An 11,585-nucleotide genomic window follows, 5' to 3' on the forward strand; every position below is an offset into this window, starting at 1 on the left:
CCGGCAAATACGGTAACCATTCCAAAGCTATGTCTAAAGCACTGGCCCAACAAATACAAAGGGCGCGTGCTCTAAGACTGGACTGCCTAGGTTCGTCCCCAGCTCCACCAACTAGCAGTTGTGAGGCCTGTAATAAATCACTTAGTTAAATTTCATTATCTTTGTTTCCTCTTCTGTAAAACTGGTTCCTACTACACAGGGTTGTTATGAAAAAATTGAATAAGTTAATACGAGTGTAATGTTCTCGAAACAGTGCTTGCCACACAGTAAGTACTTAAATATTATTACTATATTATTAATTAGGCCATGTCAAAATGACAGTTAAAAGACAAAAGGGCTTCAACCAGCTGGTATGGGTAGGCACACTGTCATTAAACAATTACTTTTTGTACAATTTTTTTTATTATATTAGTTTCAGGTGTACAAAACATGATTAGACAGGTATTCCTACCCCTCACAAAGTGATAACCGCTCCCCGCTGCCCCCCCCCCGCCAAGTCTACTGCCCCTCTGACATCGTATATAGCTGTTATAATAGCCTTCTTTCTCTTGAGAACTCAGAACTTGGCTTTATGGCAGACTCAGAATATAAGATGCTTATTACATCTTCAAAACCTCTTAAAGAAGCAGTACAACCTGGCAACACACCCAGGCCTATACCTGATCCCATGCTGAGTCTGCACCATAAATGACATCATTATTCAGTGCCTCAGCTTCTCAGTTTACAAGAGAGAGGGATCTGCATGCCATCTGTGCACCTGACAGTTTCTACTAATACCAGTGGTTTTCAAAATCATGCTGAGGTGCCCTGGAACAAAATAGCATTTCATCTGAGTCCTCTGACCCACAGGCCACCAGACAAGACTGTCTTATCTGAAATCCTAACAGCTACTTTCCCACAATTTATCATCTTTTCATCACATTACAAAACTTTTATAAGCTACAGCCATTTCCCTACAACATAAGCCTCTATTTCCTTGAAAACTACTAGAGCAATAATATTACTAAACTAAATGGCTCCTTGATGGCAAGCAGACACCAGATCAAATTCCTTTTTGTATTCCTAGTGTCTAGTTACATGTTCATTAAATGACAAACGAATATTAGCTATACAGCCTTTCTTTTTTAGTATTGTAAAATATACATAACACAAAATTCACCATTTTAACTATTTTTAAGTGTCCAGTTCAGTTCAGTGGCATGAAGTGCATTCGAGCTGTTAGGCAACCATCACCAGAACTTTTTCACATCCCCAAACTGACACTGGGTACCCATTAAACAAATAACCTCCCCGCAATCACCATTCTACTTTGTATGGATCTGACTACTTTAGCTACCTCATCTGAGTGAGATTATACATATTTGTCCTTTTATGTCTAGCTTACGTCACCCAGCATAATGTCAAGGTTCATCCATGTTGTCACCTATGTAGTTTTAAAAAAGGAAAAAAACATACAGAATCATAGAACTTTGAGATATTAACAGTGTTTTCTTTGCCCGAACATACTAAAATGTTTAAATTTTTTTTTCAGTAACACATACACAGTAAAAATTTCAAATTGTACAAGAGCATATAATGAAAAGAGGTCTCCTTGCCAATTTCTGCTCTCCCTATCTATCCCCAACTTCCAGTGCTACTCCCTGGTTTAAAAACATTGCATTTTGAAGGGCCGTCTGAGTGGCTCAGTTGGTTAAGAGCTCGCTCAAAAGTGCGAGCTCTGAACAACGGTGGTTCAAGTCCCGGCCCAAGCTGAGCTGCCAACAGGTGGCAGGATGACTCAGCTAAAAAAAAAGTCTTTTGGAACACGATCACCAGCCACATCGGCCTCGCCTTGAGAATGTCCTATTAGTAAGATACTCAGTTGACCTATCAGGGCTGGCTATTCCTCTCTTCTAAAAATACTAACGTAAGATCCAAAACAATGGGCATAATAATTTTAAGAACATTTTACAAATATTTCATTAAGTTAACATAACGTCTTTGCTAGGCAGCAGGTTGAGGCAAGAAAGATTACAGGCTCTGGAGTCACATAAAAACCAGTTTAAAACATCTTCACTCTTTGAAGCCTCAGTTTCCTGATCTATAAAATAGGAGTAACACTACCTCATAAGCTGTTACAATGATTAAATGACAAAAACATCTAAATTATAATACAGTTCCTAGTAATATAGCAAGCACTCAAATGAAAGTAATAACTAATTGTTCATGTCCTTCCCTGGGCACTACAGAAAGCACAAAGATGAATCAGAAAAGTTGTGCCCTTCCAGGTGCTTATAATGCAACAGAGGAGTTTCTCTGCTCAGTATTATCACTATTCTGCTGAGAACCTGGTTAATACAACTTCCAGCCTATAATTATACCTTTTATGAATCTTTTTCTAAATCTCAATGAAATAGGTATTTGCAAAATATAATTGTGACTTGGAGTGCTAGGAGAATAAAGAGAAAGTTCATTATCATCAGACCATGTAGAGCAGCGGTTCTCAACCTGTGGGTCACGACCCCTTTGGGGGTCGAACGACCCTTTCACAGGGGTCACCTAAGACCATCGGAAAACAAAAGGATATTTACATTACGATTCATAACAGTAGCAAAATTACAGTTATAGAGTAGCAACGAAAATAATTTTATGGTTTGGGGTCACCACAACATGAGGAACCTATATTAAGGGGTTGCGGCATTAGGAAGGTTGAGAACCGCTGATGTAGAGGGTGGGTAGCCTCAACTGGTTTTAATCAAAATGGGAAGATTCCTGTGATTAAGAGACCATGATCCAGGGCCGGATGAGTGGCTCGTTGGTTAAGAGTTGGCTTGGGTGCACGAGCTACTAGCAGCAGGGCCACCAGTTCGGATCCCACATGGGCCAGTGACGCTGCACCCACTACAGCTAAGATGGTGAACAACAGCTTGACCTGGAGCTGGACTGCCATGAGTCGCCGGTGACAGCATAGGCTGCAGTGGGCTGCTGTAAGCTACCGTGAGTGGCCGGCAGCCAGCCGTGAGCTGCTGTGAGCAGCCGTGAGTGGCTGTCCAATGGCCGGCGACTGATCTGCCTCACCTGGGAAGAGCGCAATGATAATACCAACAACGGCCAGTGAAGCAACGTCCTCCACAACTAGACTGAAGAACGAAAGGACAGCAACTTATCTGTTCCCCTTCCCCGATTCCCCAACGTTGTTCCCTCTCCCAATTCCCCAATAAAATTTTTATTTTAAAAAAAAAAAAAGAGAGACCAGGATCCAATCCAATCTATATGCAAGACCACTGAGACAGAAGATGAGTTTTGAACAAAAATGACTAGAATTAGAGTCACAGAGCATTAAGACCTGGAAACACTCTGAGAGATCATATCTAATGCAACTCTAGGTTTACAAAAGGGAAACAGCACAGAAAAAGGAAGGGATCTGCCCGACAAGGAGAGAGCTATGTGTAAAACTACAGCCTAAAGGCCCTTGACGATATCAGTGTCCCAGTTCTTTTACATCATCAGACCACCTTTGCCTGTTAAAGAACCTTAAGCCACCAACTTCATCCAGTCAGCTGATCTCATTTTTCTTCCCAGTTACTTATGATCTGAGAGAAAAAAACTTTTTTTAATGTACCTCATGAAATCGGTCTTAGAAGCATTCCTAAATAATCTTATTATTTGGCTAAAATGTACTCTATTGGAAGCTATGAGGAACGCTAAATAGGAATAAATCTAATCCACTAAAAGGTCTATTTGAAAGGAAATTTCAGTCAAAAACTCAATTTTAGAGCTGGAAAAGTGGACAGTACATTCATAGTCTATCTTCCACAAATGCTTAATAGTTTTACTAAAAAAATTTCATCCAAAATAGTAATCTGATTAACAGCCCATTTAACCCAGGTCATCAGACCAGTATAACCAACTTCTAGATGAGTCATATTTGTTTCCATCTGTAAACAAGCAACAGGAAAGAGACTGAATTTGATGCCAGAATAATGTCACAGATATGACCATACCACGCTGGAGAATCCAATTACAGTCACCTTCAGAAAATTTTTTTCTTTTTTCTTTTAAAATTACAAATCAGAAGTAGCTACTAGATTTGACAAGAAGGTCAAAACTATTTCTCAGAGTACTACCAAATTAAACTTATTTTCAACCAAACTTACTATTAAAAATAATCTTATCAGCAATTTTGGAAATCTATCCAAAATGTCTATATTCTGTTTCTGCTAATTCTAGAAAATTAATTTACAGCTGCTTTGCGGATGATGTTCACCCAACAGCAATTTACAAACACCATTAGGGAAACACAGGCCTCCTCTTCCCACAAAATATCGAATCCCAGAGCTACCTTAGCCACTCCTAAGCAGAGGGTGCCTCACAAAATGCATCTTATTTCCAGAGCATTTAGAAACACTTAACAGCTCCCCTGAATCAGCTCTATATTCCTAAGTTTAACCAGGAAAATAGATTGCTATAAAAACAGTATAACTGCAATTTCTATTTACTAAGAGCACTATTTTAATCTGTCAATGTGATTCTTATAAATGGAGTTTTCCCTCTAAAAGATTTAATTCAGCTGTTTGACTCATTCCCTCCCTGACACAGCAATCCTGCTTTCTATTTCCAGTAAATTTGGTTTTAGATTACATTACTATTTTTCCAATTTATCATGTATAGTTAAAAAAGACTTAAGCCTGGCAAAAAGATATAAAAGCCACTATCCAGCGGTTCTCAACCTGTGGGTTGCGACCCCTTTAGGGGGTCGAACGACCCTTTCAGGGGTCGCCTAAGACCATCGGAAAACAAAAAGATATTTACATTATGATTCATAACAGTAGCAAAATTACAGTTATAGAGTAGCAACGAAAATAATTTTATGGTTGGGGGTCACCACAACATGAGGAACTGTATTAAGGGGTCGCGGCATTACGAAGGCTGAGAACCGCTGCACTATACAAAGGTATCATGGTAGAAAGGCCACAATACAAAGCCCCAAAACAAGTGAGGGCTTGAGATTCAGAATATTAATAAATACTAAAACAAATCATATGAAGAAAATAAAATTAGACCCCTATCTCATATCACAAACTAGAATAAATTCCACATGGACTAAAAAAAATAATAACACCACAAGCAAATAAATATTAAATGTGAAAAGCTTTACTTAAAACTTAGAAGAAAATGTAGGCGAATATGAGTACAAATTCAGAGCAGAGGATTTCAAATAAAATATTACAAGTTTAACCTTAAAGGTAAAGCTTGATAAAGGTCTATATGCTTTAGAAAATCAAAATGAACCCACATAGTAGGAAAGTATATTTGCAATACATATAACCAAAGGATTAAAATCCAAATCTAGACTATACCAGTAAAGAATTCTACAAATTGTCACCAGTTCGATTCACAGCCCAAGCTGAGCTGCCGCTGAGCTGCCAACAGGTGGCAGGATGGCTCAACTAAAACAAAAACAAGAAAAACAAAAAAAACTTCTACAAATCAATTAAAAGGCAAAAATTCAATCGTTTAGGTAAAAAAGATTACTTTTATTAAATAAATATTTACCAAACACCTACCATATACCAGGCACTGTCCTAGGCACCAGAGATAAAACATTGACAAAAGGAGAAAGTCTCTGACCTCATAGTGGGATGAGATATACAAGCAACTATCATTCCTCTTCACTAGTAATCACAGAAATACAATTTAAAACTACAGTGAAATATTACATACTCTTAAGAACGGCAAAAATTTTAAAGTCTAACAATATTAAGGGTCATTAACATGGGTAGTAGCAACAGAAATGTTTATACCAGGAGTATAAACTGGTAATAATCACTCTGGTGAATGTGACAGTGTCTAATAAAGCCAAAGATGTGTACATTCTATGACCCACCAATTCCACTCTGATTAGGTTATAAACCTTAGAGAAACTCTCCCAAGTCAGTAGAAAATATATACAAGAATATTCTTGGCAGCACTGAGTACAAACAGGAAAATGGATAAATAAAAACTGGCACATTCATACAATACTATACAGCAGTGAAAATGAAAAACAAGATACCATGAATGAATCCCACAAACAAGGCTGAGCAGAAAAAGAAATCACAAAAGTAAATCGGTATCACACAACTTATATGAAGCTTAAAACCACACAAAAATGAAAAAAAAAACACAAAAATGAAACTATATCTTGTTGAGGAAAGCATATGTTTTTAACAGAAGTCTAGAGAAATGCATACGTATCATAAACACCAAAATCAGAAGAGTGGTTGGGGGAGAAGGGGTTAACAATCCTAGATTTAGCTATGATGGTAGAACTTTATTTAACCCTCCGTTGGACGCAACTGATCTCACAGGTTCATTGCACACAAAGATGCTGCTGTGAAATACATCTTTATTGTACTAAATCACAAACACAACTGGCGATAGGTTATGGTAGGGGGGAAGACACAGAAGCAATGAGTCACAATATTTAACTGTCAGATATTTGAAAATTTGTGTGCAGTGAATCTGTGAGATCAGTTGCGCCCGACAGAGGGTTAAGTTTATTAAATTTATCTCTTAAATATATGGGTACTAACTGGATTAGTCTTTGTACTTTTTTGCATGTCTTCATATGGCATATTTTTTTTTAAGCATGAAAAAAATGTTTACACCATGCTGAATACTATGCTTGTGCTACCTTTAGACGTCCTTTCCCAGGCCCTCTCCTAAAAGAAAAAGATTAATATAATTTCCTACCATAGTGACAGCAAAGTACAGGCATTCCTATCTATATACCGCACAAGCTTCTTGGCCACACAAAAGTCTTCTAATTGGACATTCAGCAACTTAACTTGGCCTGGCCTTCTATGTTCTGAAACAAGCCAAGCTATGCAGTCACGATATTCCAGAAGCTAAAAGAGCAAATCAGGCAGAACAAAAATGAGGACATTGCACATATGCCAGCTAAAAGGCATGGGCAAGGGTCAGATCAAAGTCTTCATGCTTTCTAAAAGCCCTTGGGTTTCTTCAGTTTGGAAACAAAATAATTCAGTGTTTTGGGTTCCCTCCCTCCCCCGCACTGCTTCATCTCCCTCTTCTAAAGTTAACTTAAATTTCTTTTCTTCTTCTTCTTCTTCTTTTTTTTTTTTTAGAAGAACAAAGGAAAGAAATAAGGCACCAAGACGGAAGACGGGGGAAAAAAAAAATTCATGGTGATGTAATGTTAAGACAGCAGAATGACTTTAAGTGGGGACATTAGAGACCTGTATCATATATCTACAGGGACAGCCAATTAAAACGCCTACAAACAGACAAGTAATATAAAGGTGTAAAATGATAAGCATCAACTAACACTCTGCTCTGTGTCAGGGATACATGTCCAGGCTGTGGACAGGTCTGGGACAAACTGGAGAACATGCTCGAACTGTAATAAAAGATGGCTGCTGCAAAGCCAAAACACAGGTCCACAGCTACCAGATCAGGTTTTTCAAAATCAGCCTAAATCCAAATTTTTACATGAAATCTCCTTGTTTTTTAATGCTGACAACGAATTCAAATTCACAACACTGTGTGAGCCAAACAAAACACATCTGCAAACTGAATTCAGCCCATAAGCCTTCTGTTTTCAACCTCTGCCATAAAAAGAAAAAAACATGGTCCTTTCAGTGGGAGAGCACTAATTCTGGGGTAGAAAGCACACGCCCTATGCTTCCAACAACACACTATCATTTGAAAATACACAAAATATATGAATATACATCTGAAACCCCTAATTGTTGAAGGAAAGCAAGAAATTATGTTAATCTTCACACTAAGGTGCTCCATTTCTCCCACCAAACTAGGAACTGTAAACAAAACCCAATGGAAGAAAACACTAGGAAATAAATTTTTGTGAAACTGAGTTCACTAATGTTGTTTCCTCAGTATGTGCATTAGCCGTACTTCTAGACAAAAAGAAACTAAAAGATGATTTCTTTGACCTGGCATTTAACCTTGATTTAAAAAAAAAAAAAAAGAGTTCCCCTGAAAGTCAATCTTTTAGAAAGGGTACCCATGACTCTTACTCTGCTGGTAAGCCATGGGCAATTACTTTTTTATAGGTTATAAACCTACATTACAGACTCTAGAGCAGTGTGGTTCTTAACACTTCGAGACTAATGAATATGATGGAAGGTAAAACCCTTTCTTGGAGAAAATGCACTCCCTCACAAAAATTTTACAAACTTCACAGGACTCCTACAGGCCACAGACTGTAGATTAAGAATATCCTGTTCTAGAGCATATTAAACCGATGTAATCTCCAAACCCTGTTTCTTCTCATGGATACATCTCTAGTCCATTGATCTACGTCAGCCAACTACCATCTCCAGCCTGGACTAGTACAACAGCCTCTTAATTGATATCCTCCACAATCCATTTTCCACATCTCTGTAAAAGTGATTTTAAAGTATAAATCAGACAGAAACCCCTCCCATCCATCAGAAGGCTTCAATGGCTTCCCTAAACAACCTTACCTCTTCATCTCATCTCTAACCACTCTTCCATGTGTCAGGCACACTTGGCCTCTTTTCAGTTCTGAAAGCATGCTAAATTCTTCCTGTCTTCAAGTTTTGGCACTTGCTGTTCCCTCCACCTGGAATGCTCTCTTCTTGACACCCTACAAAACTAAAACTGTCTTCTCACTGCCAACAAAAAGAATTTCTCTGACCATCCTTAGGTCTCTCCTTTTTTACAGTCTAGCGGAGTCCGCTGCTTGATACTTCACATCATTTTTCTCAATTTGTAATTTATTTTCTTACCTATTGTCTTCTCCCACTATACTGTAAGTTCCCAAAAGGCAAGACCCTTTCTCGCACCCGCTGTACTCCCAGAGCCTAGCAGACGGTAGATTCTCAGGCACTATTTGTTCAATCTCCCCCTCAATCAGCCAAATACTTGACGGGTCTTAGATGTTTACAGAATGAGTGTGTGAAGCAATCCACCAAAATCTAATATGTGAGAGAACAGCATTAGCCACACCTCCTTCAATTCAGGATGTCACTATGCCCAAAAGAAAGGCTAGCTGGTAGTTAAGACCATCCACTCTAAAAAATAAGTAAATTGTACATCTTATGCTCTCAGTCAGCCTCATCCCTCCCCATCTCAGAGCTAATCTGAGACATACTCCAAGCTTCCTCCCTCCAATTTCTCAGTACAACACAGAACATTACTTTCATAATCCATAACTTCAGTGGCTAAACCAAAATTCAAAAAGTACCTGTACTCGGTGTTGAAGAAACATGCTAAAGAACTGCTACTGCTGCTGCTGCTATTACTACTGCCACCACTACCCGGTGCTAAAATTGAACCGTACCTAGTCTGCAAACTAAAACCATTGGTCTCCAAAACTGAAGAGCTTTCACTCATGTAAAGTTTAAAAAAGCAAAGATGGAACTGTGCTGGACATAAAGGTTTTTAGTCAAAAAGTTTCTTACAGAAACTTCAACTCACCTCTTCTACAAAACAGAGTCAAGCCTAAATGGCTGCAGAAAAAAGTTTTTGAAATTGTTAGTATGTACACTAGTTCACAAAACACATTTCCCAGGAAAGACCAAACTAAGCCCAATTTGCTCCACAAGTTGTTCATGGCAGCAGCCGTTTTTGGCTCTTTAACAGGCTTCTATATAGTGATAGACATATAAGGCTGCCTAGATCCCAGGAAAGACTACAACAGTTATTTCCACAAACAAAAAAAGGGAGGGTCATCTGAAAGGGAAAGAAAATGGTGTGATACATGCCTTTCCACTCTGGGCTCACAATCTAGAAATCCTATAAATGATAGTGATAATAATATAATAGTGTCTAATACATGTCAGATAATGAGCTAAGCGGTTTTCAATGTAATCGTATTTAATAGTCACCATAATCCTGTAAAGTGGCAACTTGTTAACCGCTATTCTGCTGATAAGGACACTGAGGCACCTGGAAGTGAAGCCCCTTGCCCTAAAACCAAAAGCAAGCAGGGCCAAAATGTGAACCCAGGCAAGCTGGCTCCAGGATCCTTCTGTTATGTTGCCACCAGAAGCTTCATTGGCTGTCTCCCGCTAGGCTCTACTACTCTCAGAGGCTTTTTTCCCTCAATCCAATTAACGACCTCCCCAGAAACACTGTACTATACCACTCATAGATGGCTTCCAACTTCTGGGAGCCAGCGCTACTCGCCAGCTTCTGCCGCACGCTACTCCCCTAAGACTCAGAAAGGCAAACAAAACAGCTGATAAAAAGTTGGTTAGGTGCTAAGGGAGGCAAAGAAAATTGCCTCATATAAGCAAAACACACGCCGATTACTACTGGAACGCAGCCGGCCTCATCTCCAGCCCAAGAGGCTGAAATAAAAGTGGGCGCACAAATGTTCCTGTGGCAGATAAATTTGGACTATGCCTCCTCTGGCCATACAGCAGAAAAGAACGGAAGAGGTACTGACTGCCAGCCACATGCGCCCTAGGGGAAGACAGAACCAGGCCAATGGAGACTAGGCGGGTGGGGGGAGGGCACTCAGAGTTCCCGGAAAAGGAGAAATCCAAATATCAGGTTCGTACAGCTAAAGGGGGAGGGAGATGGAGGCCGCTCCACACAGCGTTCAAGGAGAAAGGAGAGTACGAGCGGCTCGGGAGAAAAGGCGGCCCTGAGCTTCGGGAGCTAGGCCGGAGCGAGGGGAAGCCCAGTAGGGCGGGGAGGGGGAGGAGCCGGAGGGAGCGGGGCCCGCTCCGAAGACGCCAGGGGGTAGGCGCGGGGGAGCGGCTCCGCGCCAGGCCGGCCTGAAGACCCTGACCTAGCCGCCGCAGAAAAAAGATGAACTACGAAACGACCGGAGCCGGTCGAGCTGCCCTAGTTATCATGTGAGGCCCTCACTCACCTGGGCCCACCGCAGCGATCGCAGCTGCAACCTCGCAACGGAACAACCGGCCCGACTCTCGCCCCCGCCCGACAGCGCGCCCGCGTCCCCGCTCTCCGACGACGGCAGCGGCAGCGTCGCCTCGCTGCCTCCTGGGAAATGTAGTCCTAGACCCGTCTCTCCTTGCCAACTTGACGGTGTAGTGAACTACATTTCCCACAACGAAGGATAATCGCTGGGCCCGCCGCTTTGCGTCACGCGCCAGGTTGTCGGCAGTCACGTGGGTTGCTGCGTTCCATCCCCTCCCCCAGCCTGGGTGGCCTGGGGAAGAAGGAGGGAGGTGGACGGAAGGGGAGGAGGCGTTGCTGACGCTACTGCCCCCACCATTTTGGAACCAGCCTGGAGGGTGGGCCTGAGCCCCACCCACTTGCGGCCTGCCATCGCTGTGGAAAAGTCCCTGAGCTGAGGAGAATCCGGTCCTCCTGGCTTTCAGTCCCTACTGGGCCAACTTTCGCTTTGTGACCTTGAGCAAATCATCTCCCCTCTCTGAGCCTCAGTTCCCAGCCCTACGAAATGAGACTCGTAATTTCTACCTCACAGACTTGTTGGGAGGCTCGGACAAAGTAAGGGACGTGAAAGCGTCTTCTACCCTGAAAGCGCGACTGAAAATGGAGTTTTTATTGTGATAGTGTGACCTTCGGAGATCCAGGAGCTGGGATGGGCAAAGCTCTCCAGCCTAGACTCCCACCTCCGC

General features: G+C 41.2%; 1 protein-coding gene across 3 annotated transcripts in view; it reads right to left on the reverse strand.

Moving 5' to 3' along the window:
- Positions 1–10,956, reverse strand: part of THRAP3 (thyroid hormone receptor associated protein 3) — a 63,357-nt gene extending 52,401 nt beyond the window's left edge. For 2 of the 3 annotated variants that reach the window (XM_019658508.1, XM_019658490.1), the window contains exon 1: positions 10,853–10,956. The gene's annotated coding sequence lies outside the window, so the exon portion shown is untranslated. The remainder of the gene's footprint in view (positions 1–10,852) is intronic. The other variant, XM_019658498.1, reaches the window with a different exon arrangement.
- Between the last annotated feature and the right edge of the window lie 629 nt (positions 10,957–11,585).

Source organism: Hipposideros armiger, unplaced genomic scaffold (assembly GCF_001890085.2).
Source record: "Hipposideros armiger isolate ML-2016 unplaced genomic scaffold, ASM189008v1 scaffold_10, whole genome shotgun sequence".
Taxonomy (NCBI): domain Eukaryota; kingdom Metazoa; phylum Chordata; class Mammalia; order Chiroptera; family Hipposideridae; genus Hipposideros; species Hipposideros armiger.